The 14,851-nt window shown below is 49.3% G+C and overlaps 1 long non-coding RNA gene across 1 annotated transcript; it reads right to left on the bottom strand.

The window, feature by feature from the left end:
* Positions 1-585: 585 nt before the first annotated feature.
* LOC148323173 (uncharacterized) lies at positions 586-1,219 on the bottom strand. Its single transcript, XR_015846501.1, has 2 exons — positions 1,022-1,219; positions 586-927 (listed from the first exon to the last, which is right to left on the bottom strand). It is a non-coding gene; the product is annotated as an uncharacterized LOC148323173 (long non-coding RNA).
* Between the last annotated feature and the right edge of the window lie 13,632 nt (positions 1,220-14,851).

Below are 14,851 nucleotides of genomic sequence, written 5' to 3'. Positions count from 1 at the left end.
CAACCCGATAGAACACCTTTTGGATCAATTCTGACGGAGACTGAGAGCCAGGTCTTTTGGTGTGCGAGCCTGAAAAGCTATAAATAAGACAAAGAAGGCAAGGGAAGTTGAAATTCCAAGACAAATAAAGATTAACATCTTTCAAACGTCGGTCAAGCCAATACTTTGCCATGGTTCAGAATTGTGGACCTTGGCAAAACAACATAAAAGAAGTGTGGATGGGTGTTACGCCAGATTACAGAGACCTGACCTGATTATTATCTGAAAAGACAAGGTAATGAATTGACCATTTGGCCAGTTCAACAGTGGGAGATCGACTTGTGTGCCAAAGAGGCCTGATTTAGCAGTACCAAACAAGGAACTGAAAGATATTCACAAAGTCACTTTAAAAGTGACGGAACGCAGATTGAGTGCTGCTGGCTGTACCAAAATGAATCAGCAACCAGTCAGCCAATTCCTAGAATAATTTCGGATTGAACAGAATTGTTTTTTTTTATCAAACACAGTCATGTATCTTCAAAACATTCTCCTTGTAACGGTTCAGGGAACCGTGAGAAAGGAGAACTGGACCCAAGAGCAAGCGAGGATGGTTGAGGAGGATTTATTGAAGGGTTCGGGGGGAGAGGAACGGGTGCCGGTAGCAGGGCAGGAGGACAGGTGGAGGAGCGGCGAGTCAGCGCCGGGGTGCTCGCCGGGGTGGCGAGATGTGCGCTCGCGGAGGTGCAGCGGAGACGGCGCGCTGAGTGTGCACCGGCGCTGTGGCGGGAGGAACGCGGGCGCGGAGAGCGGCGTGGAGGCGAAGGCGGCGGCGAGCCGGCGGAGGCTGAGAAGGGCAGGCAGGCGGCGTACGGGCGTACGAGGTGCGATCGACGCTCCGGGGCTTGGCGGCTGGCGGCGGAGGATCGGGCTCGGGCTGGCGCTGGGCGGCTGGAGGGAGAGCGAGGAAAGACAATGGTTAACTCGGGTTGCATAACACAAAGCGCGGACGTGCACGAGGCGAACGTCGACGTGGACCGGGTACCGAGGTAGGTCACGGAATAATCCGGCGTCTGGCTCCTGGCAGCGCTGAGCTTTAAACCCCCGCGGTGATTGCTGATGATGGGCAGCAGGTGCGCAGGAGCCGACGCCCTCTCCGGTCGGAGGCGTGCCTGGCGGAAAACAGCCGGAACCTAGGGAAAAGGGAAAAAGCTTGGCAGGCCCCCTAACCCGAACCCCCACAGTACCCCCCCCTCAACGGACGCCTCCTGGCGTCCTTCCTGGTTTGTCTGGGTGTAAGGCGTAAAACTCCCTGATCGGGGAGTCGTCTATGAAAAGCTTACGGGGGATCCATGAACGTTCCTCCGGACCGTAACCCTCCCAGTCAACGAGGAACTGAAAACCCCTCCCCCGACGTCTAACGTCCAACACCTTGGAGACAGTGAAGGCTGGGTGGTCATCGATCATCAGGGGGGGAGGAGGGGAGATGGTCGGAGGGCTTAGGACGCTGGAAGACACAGGCTTGAGGAGAGAAACGTGAAAGGTGGGGTGAATCTTGAGGGAGTCGGGGAGCTTGAGCCTGACGGAACAGGGGTTAATGATCTTGGTGATGGGGAAGGGACCAATGTATCGCGGGGACAGCTTACGTGACTCGGTCTGGAGGGGAAGGTCGCGGGTCGAGAGCCAGACTTGTTGACCGGGCTGGTAGTCTGGGGCCGGGGTTCGACGACGGTCCGCCAGCTGCTTGTTGCGTTGCGCCGAGCGGGTGAGGGAAGCCTTCACCTCCGCCCAGACTCCCTTGGCCCGATGGATGTGTTCCTCCACCGAGGGAACTGCCACTGCGCGCTCCTGCTCAGCAAAAAGGGGGGGCTGGTAGCCAAGACATGCCATGAACGGGGACATACCTGTCGAGGCGCAGGAGAGGGAATTGTGGGCGTACTCGATCCACGAGAGAGCCTCGCTCCACGTCTCGGGGTTCCGGGCTACCACGCACCGCAGCGCTGCCTCCAGATCCTGATTGGCCCGCTCGGTCTGCCCGTTGGTCTGAGGGTGGTAACCTGACGAGAGGCTGGCTGTGGCGCCCACTGCCTTACAGAATTCCTTCCATACCTGGGATGAAAACTGTGGACCCCGGTCTGAGACGATGTCTTGCGGGAGGCCGTGGAGCCGGAAGACGTGTTGTGTCAGGAGCGTGGCCGTCTCCAAGGCGGTGGGTAGCTTGGGAAGGGGAACGAAGTGAACGCTCTTGGAGAAGCGGTCGATGATAGTGAGGATGACTGTGTGTCCGTTGGATGGAGGAAGGCCCGTGACGAAGTCCACAGCGATGTGGGACCAGGGGCGGCTCGGGATAGGCAGGGGGTGGAGAAGACCTGCCGGGGCCGAGTGTGAGGCTTTACCGCGGGCGCAGACCGAGCAGGCCAGCACGAATTCCCGTGTGTCTTTTGCCATACTGGGCCACCAGAAGTGCGCTTGAAGAAAGCGAAGGGTACGCGTGACGCCTGGGTGGCAGGTGAGCGAGGAAGAGTGCCCCCACTGGAGTACCTGGGAGCGCACGGCATCGGGGACGAAAAGGAGATCCGAGGGGTCAGGTCGGGGATCGGGTTGGGTCTTCTGCGCCTCGCGAACCGTGCGCTCGATCTCCCAGGAGGCCGCCCCCAGGAGACAGGAGGAAGGGAGAATGGTCTGTGTGATCTCCGGACTGGCAGGTGGAGCGAACATCCGGGATAGGGCGTCCGCCTTGCCGTTGTTCGACCCGGGACGGAAGGAAAGGGTGAAATTGAATCGGCTTAAGAAAAGGTGCCAACGGGCTTGACGGGGGTTCATCCGCTTGGCCGCCTGCAGGTAGGCCAGATTTTTATGGTCGGTCCAGACGAGGAAGGGGACGGCGGTACCCTCCAGCCAGTGTCGCCACTCCTGGAGGGCCCAGACGACTGCCAGCAGTTCCCGATTTCCGACGTCATAATTCTTCTCCGCGGGGGACAGGCGTCGGGAGAAGAAGGCGCACGGATGAGTTTTGTGGGTGTCGGGATCCCGCTGGGAGAGAACAGCTCCCGCCCCCGTGTCGGAGGCATCCACCTCCACAATGAACTGGAGTGCGGGATCGGGGTGTCTGAGGACCGGGGCGCTGGTGAAGGCTTCCTTGAGGTGCCCAAAAGCTTGTGTCGCTGCTGGAGTCCACTGAAAGGGGGTAAGGGTGAAGGTGAGTGCCGTGAGGGGGCTGGCAACCTTGCTGTAATTACGGATGAAGCGTCGATAGAAATTGGCGAACCCCAGGAAGCGTTGTAGTTCCTTGCGAGTGGTCGGAGTAGGCCACTCCACCACCGCCTGGATCTTGGCGGGGTCCGGCTGGAGTTGACCCCGGGCGATGACGTAGCCCAAAAAGTGGATCGATGGTACGTGGAACTCACATTTTTCAGGCTTGACGAATAGACGGTTCTCCAGGAGGCGCTGGAGTACTGAACGGACGTGGCGGCGATGGTCCTCGAGGGATCGGGAGAAGATGAGGATGTCATCCAGGTAAATGAAAACGAAACGGTTGAGCATGTCCCGGAGAATGTCAGTCATGAGGGCTTGGAAGACGGCGGGGGCGTTGGTGAGGCCGAAGGGCATGACGAGATACTCAAAATGTCCAAGGGGGGTATTGAAGGCCGTCTTCCATTCATCGCCCTCGCGGATGCGGACCAAATGGTAGGCGTTCCGGAGATCGAGCTTGGAGAAGACCTGGGCTTCGCAGAGGGGCTCGAACGAGGGGTCTATGAGGGGCAGAGAGGTCTTATTTTTGACTGTGATGCCGTTGAGAGCCTTGAAGTCAATGCAAGGGCGAAGGGAGGAGTCTTTCTTCTTGACAAAAAAGAAACCCGCTCCCAGGGGCGAGGAAGAGGGCCGAATCAGACCGGCCGCCAGGGAGTCGCGGATGTAGGTCTCGAGGGCCTCCTTCTCGGGACGGGAGATGTTGTACAGCCGGGAGCTGGGCAGCGGAGCTCCGGGAAAGAGGTCTATGGCGCAGTCATAGGGCCGATGGGGAGGAAGGGTGCGGGCGAGGTCTTTGCAAAAAACCTGGGCCAGGTCATGGTAGTCCGTGGGGACGGACGCCAGGTCGGGTGGAGCCGGGGAGCGAGGAACCGATCGGGGAGCGGGGTCGGCGGACAGAAGGCACTGTGAGTGGCAAAGCTCGCTCCACCCGGTGATTGCACATCTCCTCCAGTCTATCGCGGGGTTGTGTAGCTGGAGCCACGCGAAACCCAGGACCAGGGGGACTTGTGGCGAGTGGATTAGGAGGAGCTGGATGGTCTCCCGGTGGTTACCGGAAACAATAAGGGTTAGGGGTCCCGTTTGATGGAAGACCTGGGAGATGAGGCGTCCATCCAGAGCCACCACGCGCCGTGGGGAAGGGAGAGGCTCCAGGGGGACACCCAGCCGGCGAGCCAGAGCCAGGTCCAGGAAGTTTCCATCCGCTCCGGAGTCCACCAGTACGGCGACCGAGAGGGATTGGGTCTGCCAGAGGAGGCGGGCTGGGATGGACATGCGTGAAGAGGAGTCCGTAGCTGACACGTTATGGCTCGCCGCGGGACTCCTGATCAGCGGCGCCCCCTCTTTTGGCTTCACGTGGCAATCGGCGATGTAGTGACCGGGGTTGCCACAATAGAGGCATAGCTGGCTCGAGAGGCGCCTCTGGCGTTCCTGGGGATCCAGGCGGGTCCTCCCCAGCTGCATGGGCTCCTCCTGACCGACGGGAGGCGAGACCGGAAGCCGAGGACGGGAGTCGGCGGGAGGCGTGGCGGGGCGTGCCGTTGGACGGGACGACCTTCGCGTCCGATCAGACTGCCGCTCCCGCAGCCGGTTGTCCACCTTTATGGCCAGGGCGATGAGGTCTTCGAGGGAGGTGGTCTCGTCACGGACGGCCAGCTCGTCCTTGAGCTGGTCCGTCAGACCATCGAGGAACACTCCCCGGAGTGCGGGCTCATTCCACCCGCACTCGTGGGCGAGGATGCGGAATTCCACCGAGAAGTCGGCGGCGGACCGGGAACCCTGCCGGAGTGCGAGCAATCGGCGGGTGGCCTCGCGTCCCTTGACGGGATGGTCGAACACCCGCCGCAGCTCTAGACAGAAATCGGGGTAGGAGGCCATCGCCGGCGCCGATGCCTCCCACAAGGCGGTAGCCCATTTCGCTGCGCGGCCGCGGAGCAGGTTCACCATGTAGGCGATTCGAGCTCGATCGGTCGGGTAACTTTGGGGTTGGAGATCGAACACCAACGAGGTACTCAAAATGAAGTGGCTACAAGAGCCCAGATCACCGGAAAATGGCTCCGGCGTGGGAACATGGGGTTCCCTGCCGCTCGGAGGGAACACGGCGGGCGGAGGAGGGGGAGAAGGGACCGGGGAGGTGTCCTCCGGAAGGCCGGAAGCAGAGGGAAGAGAGCTGACCTGCTTCGAAAGGAGCGCGAGTTGGTGGTGGAGAGCCTGGACGGAGTCCATGAACTCCTGCATCATCCTCTCGTGTCTTCCCAGCTGTCTGCCTTGGTGGGAGAGGGCCTCTTGGAGGGAATCCGAGCTCGCTGGGTCCATTGGGGCCGGATTATTCTGTAACGGTTCAGGGAACCGTGAGAAAGGAGAACTGGACCCAAGAGCAAGCGAGGATGGTTGAGGAGGATTTATTGAAGGGTTCGGGGGGAGAGGAACGGGTGCCGGTAGCAGGGCAGGAGGACAGGTGGAGGAGCGGCGAGTCAGCGCCGGGGTGCTCGCCGGGGTGGCGAGATGTGCGCTCGCGGAGGTGCAGCGGAGACGGCGCGCTGAGTGTGCACCGGCGCTGTGGCGGGAGGAACGTGGGCGCGGAGAGCGGCGTGGAGGCGAAGGCGGCGGCGAGCCGGCGGAGGCTGAGAAGGGCAGGCAGGCGGCGTACGGGCGTACGAGGTGCGATCGACGCTCCGGGGCTTGGCGGCTGGCGGCGGAGGATCGGGCTCGGGCTGGCGCTGGGCGGCTGGAGGGAGAGCGAGGAAAGACAATGGTTAACTCGGGTTGCATAACACAAAGCGCGGACGTGCACGAGGCGAACGTCGACGTGGACCGGGTACCGAGGTAGGTCACGGAATAATCCGGCGTCTGGCTCCTGGCAGCGCTGAGCTTTAAACCCCCGCGGTGATTGCTGATGATGGGCAGCAGGTGCGCAGGAGCCGACGCCCTCTCCGGTCGGAGGCGTGCCTGGCGGAAAACAGCCGGAACCTAGGGAAAAGGGAAAAAGCTTGGCAGGCCCCCTAACCCGAACCCCCACACTCCTGCCATAAAGATCTCATATCTCACACAGCATGCACATTTAAGCAACTGTTGTCCTTAAATAATGATTTTGAATTATAATTAGATTATCAATTAGAGCAAATACAATTTAAAAATGGGAAGGATTTATTACATTATTGTATTTCGTTTCTTGTCTATTCATTTTGATTCAGTTTTCATTCATCTAATTAACTGATGGGTAAATTGGTTGGGGGGGAAACAAAGAAAAAACTAATTGTGATATTATTAGAATGAATTACCTTTTGACACGCTTTCTTCTTACTTTACAAATGATTTGTCCATTTGAAAAATATCCAATGTAGACCATCAGCACACAAGTTCTCTAACTGCTAGTGTAGGTTTTTGTTGGGTTCACTAGTTCCCACTAGAGGACAATCTACACTCAGTTTTGCTGTCCTTCTCGAGTCAGCGCTGTTTTCATGGCAGTCGCAATGAACAAATGCTGTGTTTCATCTTTCCTTACCAGGTCTGAAATCTTCAGGGTGATGAACTTAATAATCAGCTGCTACTCTGCCTCGGCTATGCTGTTTGTATTTAGTAAACAACTTCTATGGTGCTAAATCCAGGCTGTACTCAACATATCGGGCTTCGTTTTTAAAACAATAAGGTAATGCAAAGTGTGAAATCACAAAACTTCACAGTTAAAAATCAGAAAAAAAGACGTTGAAAATAAAAATTACTCAATAAAGAAATTGAAATATACTTTTTTAATATTTGCTCTGCGGCCTCAGGCATAAAATAATTCAAATTCTAAAACTTTGTACACAGACGAGACTCAATTGTTGGATATTTTTGCACACATGGATGCTTGTATGACATTGTTGAATAATTTATGATTATTTTCATTATTTCCGTCTCCACTTTTATAGAAGAAAAGTCTTGCAGAGAAATTCAGACTCAGTCACAGTCTGACTTTACAGTCACATGTCTAATCTGTCAGTAAACCTAACCAGCTTGTTAGTACCGGTAGTTTTGTTATGCTGAGTCCTGATTTTCTGCCCATAGTCAAGCTTGTTGCATTCATTTAGCTGATTTTAAAAGTACTACCTTTATTTTGTGTCCATTTCTCTCATTAAGTAATTGATTGATTAGTAATAATGACACATTTATGTATACAGTATCTAATAGCATTTAATTATAATACAATACAACTTTATTTATATAGGGCATTTCACAATAGAATTTTAAGATAAAAATGTATTCTTTCATTAGTAAAATATCTTATATTATATTCATGTATCTATTGAAAAAAATATTTATTGTATCATTACTAAAATAATTTCACATACATTTAACTTTTTAAAATTGTATTCAATACTTGCTTCAACTGCCACCATATTGTCTCCATAGTGAGTAAAAAAAAAAAAAAAAGAAAAAGTGTGCTTCGAATTTACTCCGACTGCATCCAACAATTCAAGAAGAAGCCATCAATGAAGGTGTTGTATCCCCTACTATTATTTCGGGTAAGGATGACTGAAGGCTCAGGTGTAGACGGATGACTTTTTAATCGCAACGGAGCAGAGCAGGATGACATGAAGAGTTCTCATTTACATTGTCAACACACGCACTGCGTGATGACGTCACGCATAACCACGAGATTCAACACAGACCAAAAATACATAACATCTCCTCCCCCCTTACATCAGAAGCAGTAAATTCCCTTTTTCATTTTTAAATTTTTTTTTAAGACTCTTTAACTAGGTAAGAAAACACTGACCACTAAGAACAATTTTTTTTCAACACCTTTCTGACCTACAAATTCAAACGATCAGGTGCTTTCCTTTCCCGAGTAGGATAGGGACGTTCTAGCGCTACAGCAGTCTTTCCCATATGACTAGGTTCTGGTACTGGTGAGCTCTCTTCCACAGATTTATCTGAACCATGAACAACAGCAGGGCTAACGGAATTTGCCACAGGTAAAGATACATTACAGGGTTCAGGTAAACATTCATCAACATTTTTGTCACAATCGACAGTCACAGACAATTCAGGGGTGCTTGGAAACGCCCTTAAAAGTTGGTCCACGTGGTGGCGCCAAACACCATCAGCTGACTGAACTGTGTAGGAGACAGGTCCTGTTTGGGCAATAACAGTAGCAGGAATCCACTTAGTTTTGCCTTGATAATTCCTTGCGAGCACTTTCTCTCCTGGTGTGAAAACTCTGTCTTTTGCATGAATGTCCCGTTGCATTATTTGTTTCCTTTGACTTGCCCGAACAATGTCTTTCACTGCTGCAGGCTGAAGAAGATCCAAGTTGGTCCGTAGTTCTCTGTTGAACATCAGGCTGGCGGGCGATGTCTTGGTAGTTGAATGTGGAGTGGTCCGGTATTTGAGAAGAAACTCATGTACTCTCTGGTGGAGCGTTCCTTGTCCTTGTGGTGTTTTAAGTGCGTTTTTTAGTGTTTGCACGAACCTCTCTGCTAACCCATTCGTTGCAGGGTGGTATGGAGCTGACTTGATGTGCTGTACTTCATTGACATGCAGAAAGTCCGACATTTCATTTGACACAAGTTGATGGCCATTATCTGAAACAAGTTGGACAGGAGCACCAAATCTACTAAAGATTTCTCCCAGTTCCTCAACTGGCTTTTCTGCAGTTGTGGATTTCATTATCGCCACCTCTGGCCACTTACTGTGTGCATCAACAGCAATCAGGAATATTCTGTCTTCAACTGGACCCGCAAAATCGATATGAATCCGATACCAAGGGTCCTGAGGAAAATCCCATGGATGAAGTGGTGCTGCTGGAGGATTATTACGGGTTTTGTGACAGGATGGGCAACTCATGGCCATGTGTTCAACTTCCTTGTTTAGCCCTGGACACCAAAAGTAGCTTCTGGCCATCTCCTTCATTTTTACTATTCCACTGTGTCCCGCATGAAGCTGCTCCAACATTTTAGCACGCAGTGACTGTGGAATGATGACCCTCCTTCCCCACAGCAGACACCCGGACTGGACAGTAAGTTCCCACCTCCTATTACTGTAAGGCAGGGGTCCCCAATCCTGTTCCTCGAGGGCCTGTGTCCTGCAGGTTTTCCATCTCTCCCTGCTGCAACACAGCTGATTCAAATGATCAGATAATCAGCAAGGTCTTTAGAAGCTAGATAACCAACGCTCATGTGTGTTGCACCAGGGAGAGGTGGAAAACGGCCAGGACACCGGCCCTCGAGGAACAGGATTGAAGACTCCTGCTGTAAGGTTTCAGTGTAGCACTATCACCTACTGAATGTCCATTCATGACCATGTCCATAACCACTGACAAGTCAGGTTCAGTATGTGTCGCCTTTTTCACTTGGGATGCAGTTATAGGCGCTCTTTCAACGCTCCTGAAGTAGAAGATGTCCCCGGTGTTCGATTCATGTTTCGTGACAGGGAGTGGCAACCTTGAAAGTCCATCTGCGTTGCAATGAGAGACTGACTTCCGATACTTAATGTCGTAGGAGTGAGCCGACAACAGTAAAGCCCATCGCTGGAGACGCGAAGCTGCCAGAGATGGTATTCCTGTGTGTGGTCCCAAGATAGTTGTCACAGGTCGATGATCTGTGAGCAGAGTAAACTTCCTTCCATATAGGTATTGGTGAAATCTTCTCACGCCAAAAACAATGCCCAGTGCTTCTCGTTCCAGTTGAGCATAGTTCGACTCTGCCTTGTTCAACGTCCTGGATGCAAACGCAATAGGTCTGTCCTCACCATTTGGAAACACATGAGAGATGACAGCACCCACTCCATAAGGTGACGCGCCGCATGCCAGTTGGATTGGTAATGACCGATTGAAATGTGTTAGCACTTTGGACGTGGTTAATGCATTTTTAGCATTATGAAATGCTTGTTGACATTCACTAGTCCATTTCCATTTCTTGTCTTGACATAACAGTTCATGTAGCGATCATAGCAGTTGTAGCATTGTCAACACACGCACTGCGTGATGACGTCACGCATAACCACGAGATTCAACACAGACCAAAAATACATAACAGAAGGGAAAAAATATTAAAGTGCATTTTAACTTGACAATGCCCAGTGGGGATGACAGTCAGTCATGTAAGCTATATTTTATTTGTGGTTGCTGTAGCCTATGTTTAATATGTTCAAATGGTCTGTCAAGTGTGACAACAGAAGTATTTTTAGATAATTGAGGGTCTATTGAGGCGCTGCGGCAGCGCAATCTAGTATACATTGAGGCATGCTGCCCAGCTATATTAAACGAGATCTTGAAAAAAAATTCAGGCAAAGTCAACTCAGAGCTTCGGGTTTAGATTTAGATAAGGCCGTGCTGAAGCTGCTCGCAGGAATACCCTTCTGTTACATTTTCACTCAATATCAAAACATTTGTCACTGAGATGTGGCCAGTGACAATTTATGAATCAAGATCAATATTGAATGACAGCTATGTGCTCAAGAAGCTTGGTTAGCTCCAAGTTGAGCATTTTGGAAACATGATTACTCCCCCCTGTCCTCCCCACCGTTCGAGTAAACAGTCAGAGTATATCACTCCAAGTGCATAACTGCAACAGTGACAAAGGGGTCATTCTCTTTCAAAAGCCAAATATACACAGCTGCCCTCCCTCCTTCTAGGCCCCTTTGACCCTTTTCTCCTCCTCCTATATGTCAATATGGGCCCTTTTTCTTTAGAAGATGAACTTTCACCTCTGCCAAACAAAGTGAGAAAGAAAACGTTATTTGGGGAGGGATTTTACAGTAGTTTGTTGTATGTTGTGCAAACAACGCACAAACTATGTGCTTCAATATTGTTGATGGTCAGGGAGGTCGATATTAGGGCTGTTTACAGCTATACCTATAGAATCTTCAGTATTCAGATCAAATGTATTTTTACTTGTTTTAAAAGCAATTATGAATACAAAAGAGAGAACATTATTATCTACAATAATGAATGACCTATTCAAATCAACCTGATAAACTGTCAACCCAAGGTAGGTCATCCACGCTGAGAGGAATGACAGCCCACAGCCACAGGGTTGTCCACCATCACAGCGACCCCCAGCCCAGATTGAGCAGAGTAGACCTTACACATGGTGCAGAGACCCCCGGTCCCCGGGCCTAAGGAGCCTCCGGGATGATGGCCCCTTGTGAGAAAGCCAGCCGCATGGGCAAGACACTTCACCGACATCGCTTCCAGTGTCACTCATACTGGTCTACGCCGCGCTTCAATTAGCCTACCCCAGGGCAGCTTTTGCTACATACGCAGTTTATGTTCACCAAAGCGTGAGCGTGAGTCAATGAATGACATAGCCATTGTAAAGTGTCTTTGAGTGTACAGAAAATTCATCCATCCATTTTCTGACGATTATCCGGGGTCGGGTCACGGAGGCAGCGGCTTCAACAAGGATGCCCAAGAATCCTTCTTCTCAGCCACATTTTCCAGCTCTCCCAGGCGTCCCCAGACCATCCAGGATACACAGTCCCTCCAGCGTGTCCTGGGTTGTCCTCAGAGCCTCCTCCGGTGGGACATGCCCGCAACACCTCACCAGGGAGGCGTCCAGGAGGCATCCTAATCAGATGGCCGAGACACCTCACCCTCTCAACATGGAGGAGCAGCAGCTCGACTCTGAGTCAGTGAGCGTTGGAGATCACAGCTTGAAGAAGCCAACAGTATCAGATCATCTGCAAAAAGCAGAGATGCAATACCAAGGCCACCTAACCGTAGAGAAATGATGAGTCTATCAATGTTCATATTTCTGTATTATACTGTCCCCAGGTGGCCAAGGCGTGTAAGGTGCAGCACGGTGTCCAGTGAACTGAAGAAAAAAGTGCGACAAAAACTTGAATTCTTTATATTTTACTTCATTATGTCATTTCTGTAATTTTTTAAAGTACAACATTATTTCGTGCTATTTTTCTCATGAAAAACACATTACAAAAATTTAAATTTTTTGATGGGAGGGATGGGAACGGATTCATGGCATTTCTGTCCATTTCAATGGGGGAAAGATCATTTGAAATATGAAGGCTCGAGTTATGAGTAAGGTTAGAGAACAAATTAAACCATTACCTCAAGGCAACACTGTGTTCATGCGCCTATTTAGTAATCAAAATTTTATTGTTGATTTTTCAGAATTATACATAGACACCTTATAAAAAGTTACTCTCCTGGCACGCTCATCACCCAAATATGTCTCCTTTAAAATATTTATTGCATGTTGAGCGTGTTTGGACCTGGAGCATATTAATGAATTGGCTTCATATATTCTGGAAAATATGTTGTGAAATTGGAAGAACTTGCAAATCAAGGGGTGTCAAACTTTTCAACTTGGGCATTCCCACTGTCATCTACTTAAACATGTTTTGTACGAATACCTTCTGGGCTCACAATTAATTTATTTTTGATTTAATAACCTTTACCTATACATGTCAGGCAACTAAGAACATATCTTCAATTGCAATGCCAACATGGAAAAAAAAACAACAAGAAAATGAAAGATTTGTGTTTTTCTGCTAACACTGCATTTCTTTTCCGAGACACAGGTGTTTTTTCCCCCTCTGGGAGTACCAACTTCCTCCTATAGTCAAGGAAATATCAATATTATGTTAATTGAGGACTCTTAACCTGCCCTGTACTGTGATTCTAAATAGTTTACAATCTGTTCATGTCAGTCAAGTGATTTACTAGTGATCAGTCAATGCCGCACTAAACCGTTCACCCTAAGTGCTTGTGACTCCAGTGAACCAGATTTGTAGACAAGTAATTAAAATGTCCAATTTCCTCAAACACAACTTATGGAAATGTATTTTTTGAATGATTGCTGTAAAAAAATGCAGGGTATGTGATCAATGCTGTTTGTGCGAAAAAAATTGTATATGAATGTAACCTTTTTTCGCCTCAATATTATTTTTCTTTAGTTGTCATGTTCTTTTTGTAACTTTTTTTCCGACTGCTGCCATCATTTATATGAACAAACTTAAATAAAAAGTTGAGCAACACACATACGTAATGATGTATGAGCAGACAATACAGTGTGCTGACTGTTTCCATCACTGACTCACAGTGAAAGAGCGCTGGGAGTAAGCCGACACATCATTCCCACCTGATCCCAGCATGGAAGGAAGGGGATAATGGCAATTGGAGGAAACGGGGAATAATGGGCAGAAAACTAATGGCAGGTTGATAATGGATGGGTCCTGGGCAGTCCAGGCCTCTCACCCAAAATCTGGGTGAAGGTTGAGGACAAGCACTATACAACATGGTTGAATGGATGGGAAACTTATTACTTTGGATGCAAGGCCGTCTTGAGGCAGGAGTTTTGAGTGTGACGTTGTGGTGGTCGTGTGTTTGTGTGTGCACTTGTCCTTCGCCTGTCTTTTGTTTTGGTCGAGTTTTTATATTATCTATTTCTCTAAACTGTCACAACCACTATTTGGTTATAAAAATGGCCAGGTGCAGTAGATGCAAATGCTAACAATATTGTACAATGCGAACTTTCTCAACAGTTTTATATCGCTTACATTCCGGAGCAGTTTTCTCACTTTTCACCTCCGCGCTGCCTGAAGAAGTAAACTGGCCTTATAGGGTTGAAATAAATGTGTTTTCCCTTCTCCTCCTTTATTTTGATGTAATATATTTTATATTTCTATTTAACCTTTGCATGTCTTAAATGGAGATTGAAAAGGGGATCTACAGTTATATTTTGGGGTGGCTGTGGTTGTGAAAAAAAAAACAAACAAAAAAAACCCTAATAATATACATACAGAGTTTTTATGTCTTTATGGAGTGATTTCATAGTGCTGTCAACTCTATGATGTTTCAAACACCCCTTCGGTCAGGCTTCTTTTATGCCAATATTTTTTCTCAAGTAGTTTGATTGTGCCCTATAAAGTATGACTCACAATAAGGCAGTGCTTCTCAATTATTTTCTGTTAAGCCCAGCCCCCACCTAGCAAGAAGAAAACAATTCAATTGATTATCAATAGTATGTCTCAACCTCTGGGTTGGGAGACGAACACTCTGCCACTGAGCCATGTTGCAGTGCAAGTAACCTCTTGTAGCATCTGACCGACTGCTCTTTTTTAATTTAAGTTGAGCTTTTACAAAATAAAATATTTGTTTCCTTAGATTTAATTCCTTTGGTCTCTTTCAGGTGCAAAATGGATTTTAATTTAAGAATAACATTTTTTCCACAGTCTTTGGCTTTAGAAGGTTTCTTTTTAGGGTTTACTAGAGTTCATTTAGAGAATGAAACAGTTATTGCTTCGGATGTCACAGTGTTGGAATATTGCCATTTTATTTCCGGGTTTAAAATGTGTGCCGCAGCTTCGGTTTCAGAGTGCCCATTACTATTTGCCAGTCCCTTGTTTGCATTTTTTTTTTATTCAAATACCCCTTTAAATTACTTCCTGCCCCTTGACAGAATTAACTGACCACAACCGGACCCAGCGGGAAGCACATGGTGACGTGCTCGACGGTCAGCCTGCTTACCACCCTCAGCCTGTCGACCGCCGCCAAACCCCATTGTGTTTTCATCCACGCCTGTTCCTCCCTCTTTGTCTCCACTAATTATCTTAGATTACCCTACAATTTCGCTGCCGCACGTTTTTGTTGATTCAGATTTTGATGATGATCCTGATTTTG

The sequence above is a fragment of the Idiotropiscis lumnitzeri genome, chromosome 14 (assembly GCF_059441095.1).
Source record: "Idiotropiscis lumnitzeri isolate Australia: NSW breed Sydney's pygmy pipehorse chromosome 14, RoL_Ilum_1.0, whole genome shotgun sequence".
Lineage (NCBI taxonomy): Eukaryota > Metazoa > Chordata > Actinopteri > Syngnathiformes > Syngnathidae > Idiotropiscis > Idiotropiscis lumnitzeri.
This window is presented reverse-complemented; position numbering and strand designations above follow the sequence as displayed.